The following is a 9648-nucleotide window of genomic DNA, read 5'->3' as shown; positions in this document are numbered from 1 at the left end:
AGTACATTCGGCCAAGCAAGGAGAAAATGAGAGAATGAACATTTTTTTCTTTCCTTCTTTGTTTTGTTTCTCTCATGTACGGCAAGGGGGGGGGGGAAAGCATCCACACTCTTTTTTTTTTGTTATCATCATTTTCTTTTTTCCATTTCTTTAATGCTAACTTTCTTAATTTATTGTTTCCTACATGCATCACTAGTCTAACATGTTGGAGACATGTTTCCACCATAGTATGGTAGGCCATCATGCTTCATTTTGGCTAATTTGACATGCAAGGACAACACTTTCCCACATGTATTAATAGGCCACCTTACATTTGCCTAGCACATTTCTAAATTTTCTCACATAAGTCCTATTTGATAAAAATTCACTTACAATTAACAAAATCCAAACATGAAATTTTCACACATGCATATATACATATAATGAGCATCAATTATGATGGTTAATTATTATTATGACTCGGTTTAGTGGTCCCGAAACCACTTTCCTACTAGGGTCAATTTAGGGATGTCACAACTCTCCCCCACTTAAGAAATTTTCGTCCCCGAAAATCTTACCGGTAAATAGGCTCGGGTATCGCTCTTTCATAGAGTCCTCAAGTTCCCAAGTGGCTTCTTCCATTCCGTGTTTATGCCACAACACCTTCACTAACGGGATTTTCCTATTGTGCAACTCTTTTACTTCACGCCTCATAATGCGAACGGTTCCTCTTCATAGCTCAAATTAGGCTGAATCTCAATCTCGAGATGGAGCAATTACGTGCGATGGATCGGACCTATATCGTCGAAGCATCGAGACATGAAAAGCGTTGTGAATCCTTTCGAGCTCGGGGGCAAAATTAATCGATATCGTTGGCCCAACTCGTTCGGATACTTCATATGGCCCGATGAACCTCGGACTCAATTTGCCCTTACGACCAAATCTAAGCACCTTCTTCCAAGGTGAAACTTTGAGAAAGACCTTGTCTCCAACACGATATTCAATATCTTTTCTTTTCAAATCCGCATCGACTTTTGGCGATCCGGCGACTTTCAAACTTTCACGAATTACTCAAACTCTTTGCTCGGCATCCTTAACCAAATCAACCGAAGAATTTACCTTCACTAAGTTCAGTCCGAATAATGGGGTGCGGCATTTACGGTAGTATAAAGCCTCGTAAGGCGCCATCTTAATACTTGATTGAAAGCTATTGTTGTAGCGAATTCAATCAAAGGCGAATCTGTTCCCATGAACCACTAAACTCAAGGATACAACATCTCAACATATCCTCGAGTATTTGAATTATCCGTTCGGATTGACCATCGGTTTGGGGGTGAAAGCGGTGCTGAAATGCAACTTGGTACCCAAAGCTTCTTGCAACTTCTTCCAAAATCGCGAGGTAAATCTCGGATCTCTATCCGACACGATGGAAATAGGCACCCGTGTAATCTTACAATCGAAAGCGTACAATTCGGCTGGTTTGTCCATTGAAAAATCCGTGCGTCGACGGGATAAAGTGGTGACTTAGTCGGTCTATCGACAACGACCCAAATCGCATCCTTCTTACTCACGACAATGGCGGTCCGGATACAAAGTCCATTGTGACTCGATCCCATTTCCACTCGGGTATCGTGATCGGTGAAGTAATCTGAAGGCACTTGATGTTCCGCTTTCACTTGTTGACATATTAAACATCTCGAAACAAAATCGAGATGTCTCGTTTCATACCATGCCACCAAAACCGAGCGTTTCAAATCGTTGTACATCTTCGTACTCCCGGGTGGATTGCCATTCGGCTACAATAGGCTTCATTCAAAATTATTGGAATAAGTTCCAATTCTTTGGAACACAGAGACGACTTCGAACCTCAAACAATCGTCATCATCGATTTGAAATTTGAGTCCTTGTTCGAACACACTCATCCCGTTTGCAACCAACTCATCGTCGACTTTACGAGCTTCACGAATTTGGCGTATCAATAATGGTTTGGCTTTCAATTCAGCTACTAACACATTGTCGGGTAGGATAGACAAGTGTACATTCATCGCTTCATAAAGCAAGCGGTGATTTCGGCTTAAGGCATCCAACCACATCAGCCCTTCCCGGTGATAATCAATGACGAGCTCATAATCTTTTAACAACTCGAGCCATCGCCTTTGTCGCAGATTTAAGTCTCTTTGGGTCATCAAATATTTGAGACTTTTGTGATCCGAATACACATGGCACTTCTCACCAAATAAGTAATGTCGCCATATCTTTAAAGGCGAATCGATGGCGACCAATTCGAGATCATGGGTGGGATAATTTTTCTCATGTGTCTTTAATTGTCTCGGCGCATAGGCCACAACTCGCCCTTCTTGCATCAATCGCAACCCAACCCAAGTAGGGATGTGTCACTATAAATGACAAACTCTTTGCCCGATTCGGGTTGCACTAGAATTGGGGCTTCAATCAAATAAGCTTTCAGTTGATCGAAACTTTTACGACATTTCTCTGTCCATTCGAACTTAACATCCTTTTGGAGTAGCCGTCATTGGCGTGGCTATCGTCGAGAAACCTTTACAAATCGTCGGTAATAACCGCAAGCCCCAAAAAGCTCCTAACCGGTAACATTCCTTTGTGGTTTCCAATCGACTATGGCGAATTTTGTTGGGTCCACCACGACACCGATCACGGACACCACGTGCCCCAAAAAGCTAACCTCTTTCAACCAAAATTCACATTCTTGAACTTTGCGTATAACGCTTATCTCGTAAGATTTGCAACACTAGCCTCGGTGTTCAGCATGTTCGATTTCATCTCTCGAATAGACTAAAATGTCATCGATAAATACAACTACTGAACCGATCCAAGTATGGCCTGAAAATTCTATTCATTAAATCCATAAACACCGCGGGCATTAGTGAGCCCAAACGGCATCACCAAGAATTACGTAGTGACCGTACCTCGTTCTAAAAGCGGTTTTGGGTATGTCCGATTCTCGGACCCTCAACCGATAGTACCCGACCTCAAATCTATCTTTGAAAACACCGAGGCTCCTTTAATTGATCAAACAAATCGTCAATTCGTGGCAATGGATATTTATTCTTTATCGTCACTTTATTGAGTTGGCGATAGTCGATGCACAACCTCATGGTTCCGTCCTTCTTCTTCACAAACAATACAGTGCGCCCATGGAGAAAAACTCGATCGGCGAAACCTCTATCCGTCAATTCTTGCAATTGAACCTTCAATTCCTTTAATTCCGTTAATGCCATACGATCGGGGCTATTGAAATCGGCGTAGTACGGTACAACCGATGCGAATTCCACTTCTCGAACCGGTGGCAATCCGGTAACTCCTCGGGAAAAACATCTGAATACTCACAAACCACTGGTACCGATTCGAGTTTCCTTTCGTCTCTTTACTTCCAAACACATACGCAAGGTATGTTTCACACCCTTTTCACATACCTCCGGCGGTCATAGAAGATATTATCGCTGGTGCTCCTTTTAAATCGATGAGACTCGACTCGGACTACCTCATTATTTGCAATCCTCAAATCAATGGTTTTCCTTTTGCGATCCACCTTTGCATCATGTCTGATCACCAATCCATACCAAGAATAACATCGAATTCATGAAATGGTAGAAGCATCGGATCGGTAGGAAAATAGGATTCTCGAATTATTAGGGGCATCTCTTGCACACTTTATCAACGAGCACGTATTGACCCAAAGGGTTTGACACTCGAATTCGAACTCGATAGACTCAGCGGTGAGAGTCTTCTTTGGATGCTAAGGTTTCACATACATATGAGTGAGTAGAGCGGGGTCAATCAATGCAATCACAATAGTATCAAAGAGAGTAAAAGTACTAGTGATAATGTGGGGAGGATGCCTCCTCTCGTGCTGCGGATGGCATATGCTCTAGCGAGAACACGGGTCTCGGATCGGACGGCCGTATTAGAGGCTCCTCTCGATTACCACCCCTACCTCCAAAGATTCTCGGGGCCTACCTCCGGTAGTCGTTCCACTAGGTCTTGCACCTTGCGTCTTATTCCTCTCATCTAGCTCTGTGCAATCTCTAATGAAGTGGTCCTTGAATGCATCCATAACAGGCCCTATTAACGGACTTACCCCAACATTCACCTAGGTGTCGTCTTCCACATTGGGGGCATTCAGGTCTCTCTTGGCGATTATTGCCCACACTAGCTCTGAAGTAGCTCAAGAGTCCGTCAATGGTCGGGCTCTAATGGAAATTCCGTAGTCGTCCTCGACTTCTTGGTGTCCTCCACGAACCTCTTTACAGCCGAGAATGGAGCTTTACTCGTCGATCTTTTACGGTAATCTCTTGCTTCAAATTCAGCCTTCTTCTTCTCCTTCCCAAGTTCTTCCGCCTTGCGAGCTCGTTCGACTAGTGTCACGAACTCCTTTATCTCCAAAATTCCCACTAGTAACTTTAACTCTTCATTCAATCCTTCTTCAAATCTTTTGCACATCGCAACCTCATCAGCCACACACTCCGAGCATACCGACTAAGTCTTACGAACTCATGTTTGTATTCGAGATCTGATCATCCGGCCTTGCTTGAGTTCCAAGAATTCCTTACGCTTCGATCGATGAACCGTTGACTAATGTATTTCTTTGAAATTGGATTGAAAGAAATCCCAAGTAACTTCGTTCATTTGGGACTATGGAAATCAAAGTCCTCCACCAATAGTAAGTGAGTCTACTTAACAAGGATATAGCACACTTAAGACATTCATCGGTGTGCATGGCAGTTCATCTAACACTCTAATGGTGTTATCAAGCGAACTTCGGCCTTTTCGGCATCATCGGTAACTATGGCCTTGAACTCCTCATTTACGCTTCCTAATCAAGTCCACGGTGGTTTACTCAGCCTCACGGGATCGATGGCTGGAGGCATTATGGGCTCTTGGGGTGGAGTATTTAAATTCGGGAATGGTTGGACAGCCGGGTTGGTTCGGGCATATTGCGCGACCCACTCATTCATCATGGTGAAGAAGGCTTGTTTAGCCCTTCATTTTGATTATTCGCGGATGGCCGAGGCTCAGCAGGCGGTGTCCCTTGCGCAGGAGCAGCCGCTACACTTTCAACGACATCCGCCAAGGGTCTCTCTACCGGGTTCCATTGCTAATCAAAACAAAAATTTCAACCGTCAGAAGTCATCACATTATTAAGCACTAACAATTTGGCATGTATAGCTAGACTCACACGCGCTATGGTAGTCCTAGAACCGACTAAACCATAGCTCTGATACCAATGAAATGTAACACCCCGAACCCGTGACCGTCGCGATTATGCCGGACACGAGGGTTAATGGGCCAAATCTTCTCAAGGTACCAACCAATTTGGCATTTCCAGACAGGCTGGAAAACTGCGTCACTGTCGCCATAAAAATCATATCTCGAGTTTCGAAACTCGGAAACTGATTCCGTAAATTTTCCCTGAATTTAGACTCATATATATATCCATGGATTTATTTCTATAATTTTTGGTTGGGCCAATTGGTACAGTTTATTAGTTAAAGTCACCAATGTTACAGAAGTCGACTACACTGACCTTCGCGCGTTAAAACTTGATTATCTCTCTGTACAGGGCTTTAATACTGGTGCCGTTTGTTTCTAATGAAACTAGACTCAAAATGGAATCTGCACATATAAGGCATGACTTCTAATTCTTTCTGGATAATTTATAGTAAATTTTCAAAGTCACGACAGGGGACCCAGAAACCGTTCTGGCCCTGTCTCACGAGAACTTTAATATCTCTCAATATACTGACCATATGGTCGTTTTGTTCCATCCATATTAAACTAGATTCATCAAGGTTCAATTTCATAATTTATTCACTATTTAATTCTACTTCTACTATTTTTAGTGATTTTTCAATCTCACCTCACTGCTGCTGTCCGCAACAGTTACTGCAGTAGACTATGCCAATTTCATGAATCTTTCCTTGGCCTTAATCATCCATCAAACATGACACAAATTATGGCCACCTTATCAAAATTAAAGTTTCTAAGACTCGTGGCTATAGGTTCTAGCATCCCACTCGGCGACCACATAGGCCATTTTCACATGGCTTAAAGTTTACAACCCACAGTTCAACAAAATATAATAGCCTATACATGCCAAATGTTCTTCAACAACGAAGACAATACCAAAATATTTCAGCCGGTGTGATGACTTCAACGACGGTTCGAAACACGCAACAATCGAGTCCAAGAGACCTAAAATGGGTGACAAGAAAACACCGAGTGAGTTTATAACTCAGTAAGTCATAAGCACTTTACAATTATCCATTAGCTAAATTCATCACAAAGTGAAACAATGAAACAAGGCTAGGTACTTCATCCATATCGGAACTATACCATAATTCCTCGGACCTTTCGGTTCAATCTCATACCAAGCCATACATCCACATTTCATATTTATACGATAAGATATTTGAGGCATTTTCACACACTAACTCATTTTCACCACAATCACACAATTGCAATCATCACATAGATTTAAAGCTTACCAAGCTCAACCCGAGCATGAACATATTGCCTATTCGTCATGAGCTCAAGGTACTTACCCGATTAAGCTGTCCGGGATTAACTCGATAATGTCGCACACTCAGTGCCAATTGTAATACAAGAGCATATAGTGAATCCGCACACTTAGTGCTATATATTTTCAGCTCCCACACTTAGTGCTATAGAATCAAACTCGCACACTTAGTGCTGTACAATTTTAAACCCGCACACTTAGTGCCAATCTTGTCACCGTGTCCATTTATACCCGCACACTTAGTGCCGTGACCAATACCTTATGCATTTTGCTGCCTTTATACATTCAACAATGGCATCATTCCATACACATACATTTTCATTTACACATCAATTCATTAAACACAATTGCATATATATTATGATCATTTAAATCAATACCAAATATATGCTTAATGACTTACCTCGGATGTTGTCATACGTTTTCAATGGCTATTCAATTACTTTGTCTTTCCCTTGTCCAACTTTGATCCTTTGAGTTCTTGAGCTAGTTCACACAAATTTAACTTATTAAAACCTCATTATGCTAGCTTATGGCGAATATGACAAGGAGTTTAAATGGTCATATGGCCACCCTTTTGCTTGGATACACATTGGTCATGCACATTTTATATTGCATCAAGCAATTCAATACAATTCATTCAAGCATCAAGGAAAAGCTAAGGCCCTCAATAGGCTACCTAAGGCCGAATATACACATCAACATATGTATTCGTTCATGTGGCCGAACATACACATTCATGTTAAGGCCGATTTCCACACTTGATACATTCAACAAGTAAGGTCGCTTGTATCGACTTAACACCAATTTGATTCAAGTTCACAACTAGGCTAGTATGCATATATACACTAGTAAATCAAACACTAACATTTGTACTTCACCTTACTAGCACTTCTCATTCAAATGACATGAACAACGAACATAGTTTCCTTTTATTCCCTACCATGGCCAAATGCCATACAACACCATACCATGCATCATTACAAGCTTTACCTTTAGCATGCAAATAACATCCACAAATCCACCTTAGTTGAACCTTAACTCATCTTCATGCCTCACCACCACAACATCAAACATCAAACATCAATGATACCAAGAAGACAACACCCATGGCCGAATATCATCCCCATTTCATGGTAAAGGTTTAGACCATGGGTTAAGTGGAACTCAAACTATCAACTAAAATCATGCATAAATCTCATGGATAACATCAACATACCTTAGTCTAGCAAACTCCCATGGCTGATTTTCTCAAGCTTCCCCCCCTTTCTTCTTAGTACATTCGGCCAAGCAAGGAGAAAATGAGAGAATGAACATTTTTTTTCTTTCTTTCTTTGTTTTGTTTCTCTCATGTACGGCAAGGGGAAGCATCCACACTCTTTTTTTTTTTGTTATCATCATTTTCTTTTTCCATTTCTTTAATGCTAACTTTCTTAATTTATTGTTTCCTACATGCATCACTAGTCTAACATGTTGGAGACATGTTTCCACCATAGTATGGCCGGCCATCATGCTTCATTTTGGCTAATTTGACATGCAAGGACAACACTTTCCCACATGTATTAATAGGCCACCTTACATTTGCCTAGCACATTTCTAAATTTTCTCACATAAGTCCTATTTGATAAAAATTCACTTACAATTAACAAAATCCAAACATGAAATTTTCACACATGCATATATACATATAATGAGCATCAATTATGATGGTTAATTATTATTATGACTCGGTTTAGTGGTCCCGAAACCACTTTCCGACTAGGGTCAATTTAGGGATGTCACAGTCTCAGTATTCTAAAAATGAGTTTCTGACACCGAGATGAATTTGGTTAGCATCTCTTCAAGGTTCGACTTTTTCTCCTGCTGCTATGGTGGTTGCTGAAAGCCTGGAGGGGGTGGTGGTCTCCGATTTCCTTGGCCTCCTCATGAAAAATTTGGGTGGTTCCTCCAACCTGCATTGTAAGTATTGCTATAAGGATTGTTTTGAGATCGAGGATAGTTACCCATGTAATTTAACTGCTCGTTCTCTATGTTGTGGCCATAAGGTGGGTATTCTGAACTGCTTGATCCACCTCCACTTGCTTCGCACTGCATTACTTGGTGAACCTGTGAAGAACTAAGAAAACCATCAATTTTCTTATTCAAAGTTCTACTGATTAGAGAGCATGGTGACTGAATCGATGTTATAAATGCCAATTGTTTTCGTTGGCTTTGTCCTCATGACTTGCCACATATAGTTATTTAGTGAGATCTCCTCTATAAATTCATAGGCATCTCCAGGTGTCTTATTATTGATGGTTCTGCCATTAGCTGCGCCAACCATTTGTCGAGTCAAAGGATTCAGGCCATTATGAAAGGTTTGAACTTGTAGCCAGAGTGGTAACCCATGGTGAGGGCATCTTTTCAAGAGGTCCTTGTATCTCTCCCATGCATCGTAGAGTGTTTCTAAATCCATCTGCACAAAAGAAGAGATATCTTTAGTAATTTAACCGTTTTAGCCGGTGAAAAATATTTTAATAAAAACTTTTCGTTCATTTGTTCCCAAGTAGTGATTGACCCCTGTGGTAACGAATTCAACCACTGTTTAGCTTTGTTTCTCAATGAAAAAGGGAATAACCGAAGGTGAATGGCGTCATCAGAAATGCCATTAATTTTAAATGTATCACATAGTTCCAAAAAGTTTGCCAAGTGAGCTTTGGGATCTTCGTCCTGCAAACCATTAAACTGAATAAATTGCTGTATCATTTGAATTGTGTTAGGTTTCAGTTCAAAAGTATTTGCAGCTATGCTCAATTCAGTTCCTATTAAATAAGGTTTAGCATAATCATACATAGTGTGTGGAATAGGATTCTGCTTTATAGCAATCCCAAGAGGTAGCGGATTTTCTTGATTTTTAGTCATCTCCTCGGTTGTGGTTGAAGTATCGTCCTCTTGCTCTTCTGTGTATCGTAAGCTTTACCTTATTTCTCTTCGGTTTCTGCGAACTGTGTGATCGAGCTCACTATCAAACAGTGATGGTCCTGACGGGTTTCTTTTGGTCATAAACTAGAAAAACCTATCAGAAGAAAATAAATGGAGAATTAGAAAAGAAAATAAAAATTTAAAGTGCAATA

At 41.0% G+C, this 9648-nt stretch overlaps 1 non-coding gene across 1 annotated transcript; it reads left to right on the top strand.

The window, feature by feature from the left end:
- Positions 1–8916: 8916 nt before the first annotated feature.
- LOC128289691 (small nucleolar RNA R71) lies at positions 8917–9022 on the top strand. The gene has a single exon (XR_008279336.1). It is a non-coding gene; the product is annotated as a small nucleolar RNA R71 (small nucleolar RNA).
- The last annotated feature ends 626 nt before the right edge of the window (positions 9023–9648 follow it).

Source organism: Gossypium arboreum, chromosome 2 (genome assembly GCF_025698485.1).
Source record: "Gossypium arboreum isolate Shixiya-1 chromosome 2, ASM2569848v2, whole genome shotgun sequence".
Classification (NCBI taxonomy): Eukaryota; Viridiplantae; Streptophyta; class Magnoliopsida; order Malvales; family Malvaceae; genus Gossypium; species Gossypium arboreum.
The sequence above is the reverse complement of the archived record's forward strand: the minus strand, read 5'-3'. Positions and strand labels throughout refer to the sequence as shown.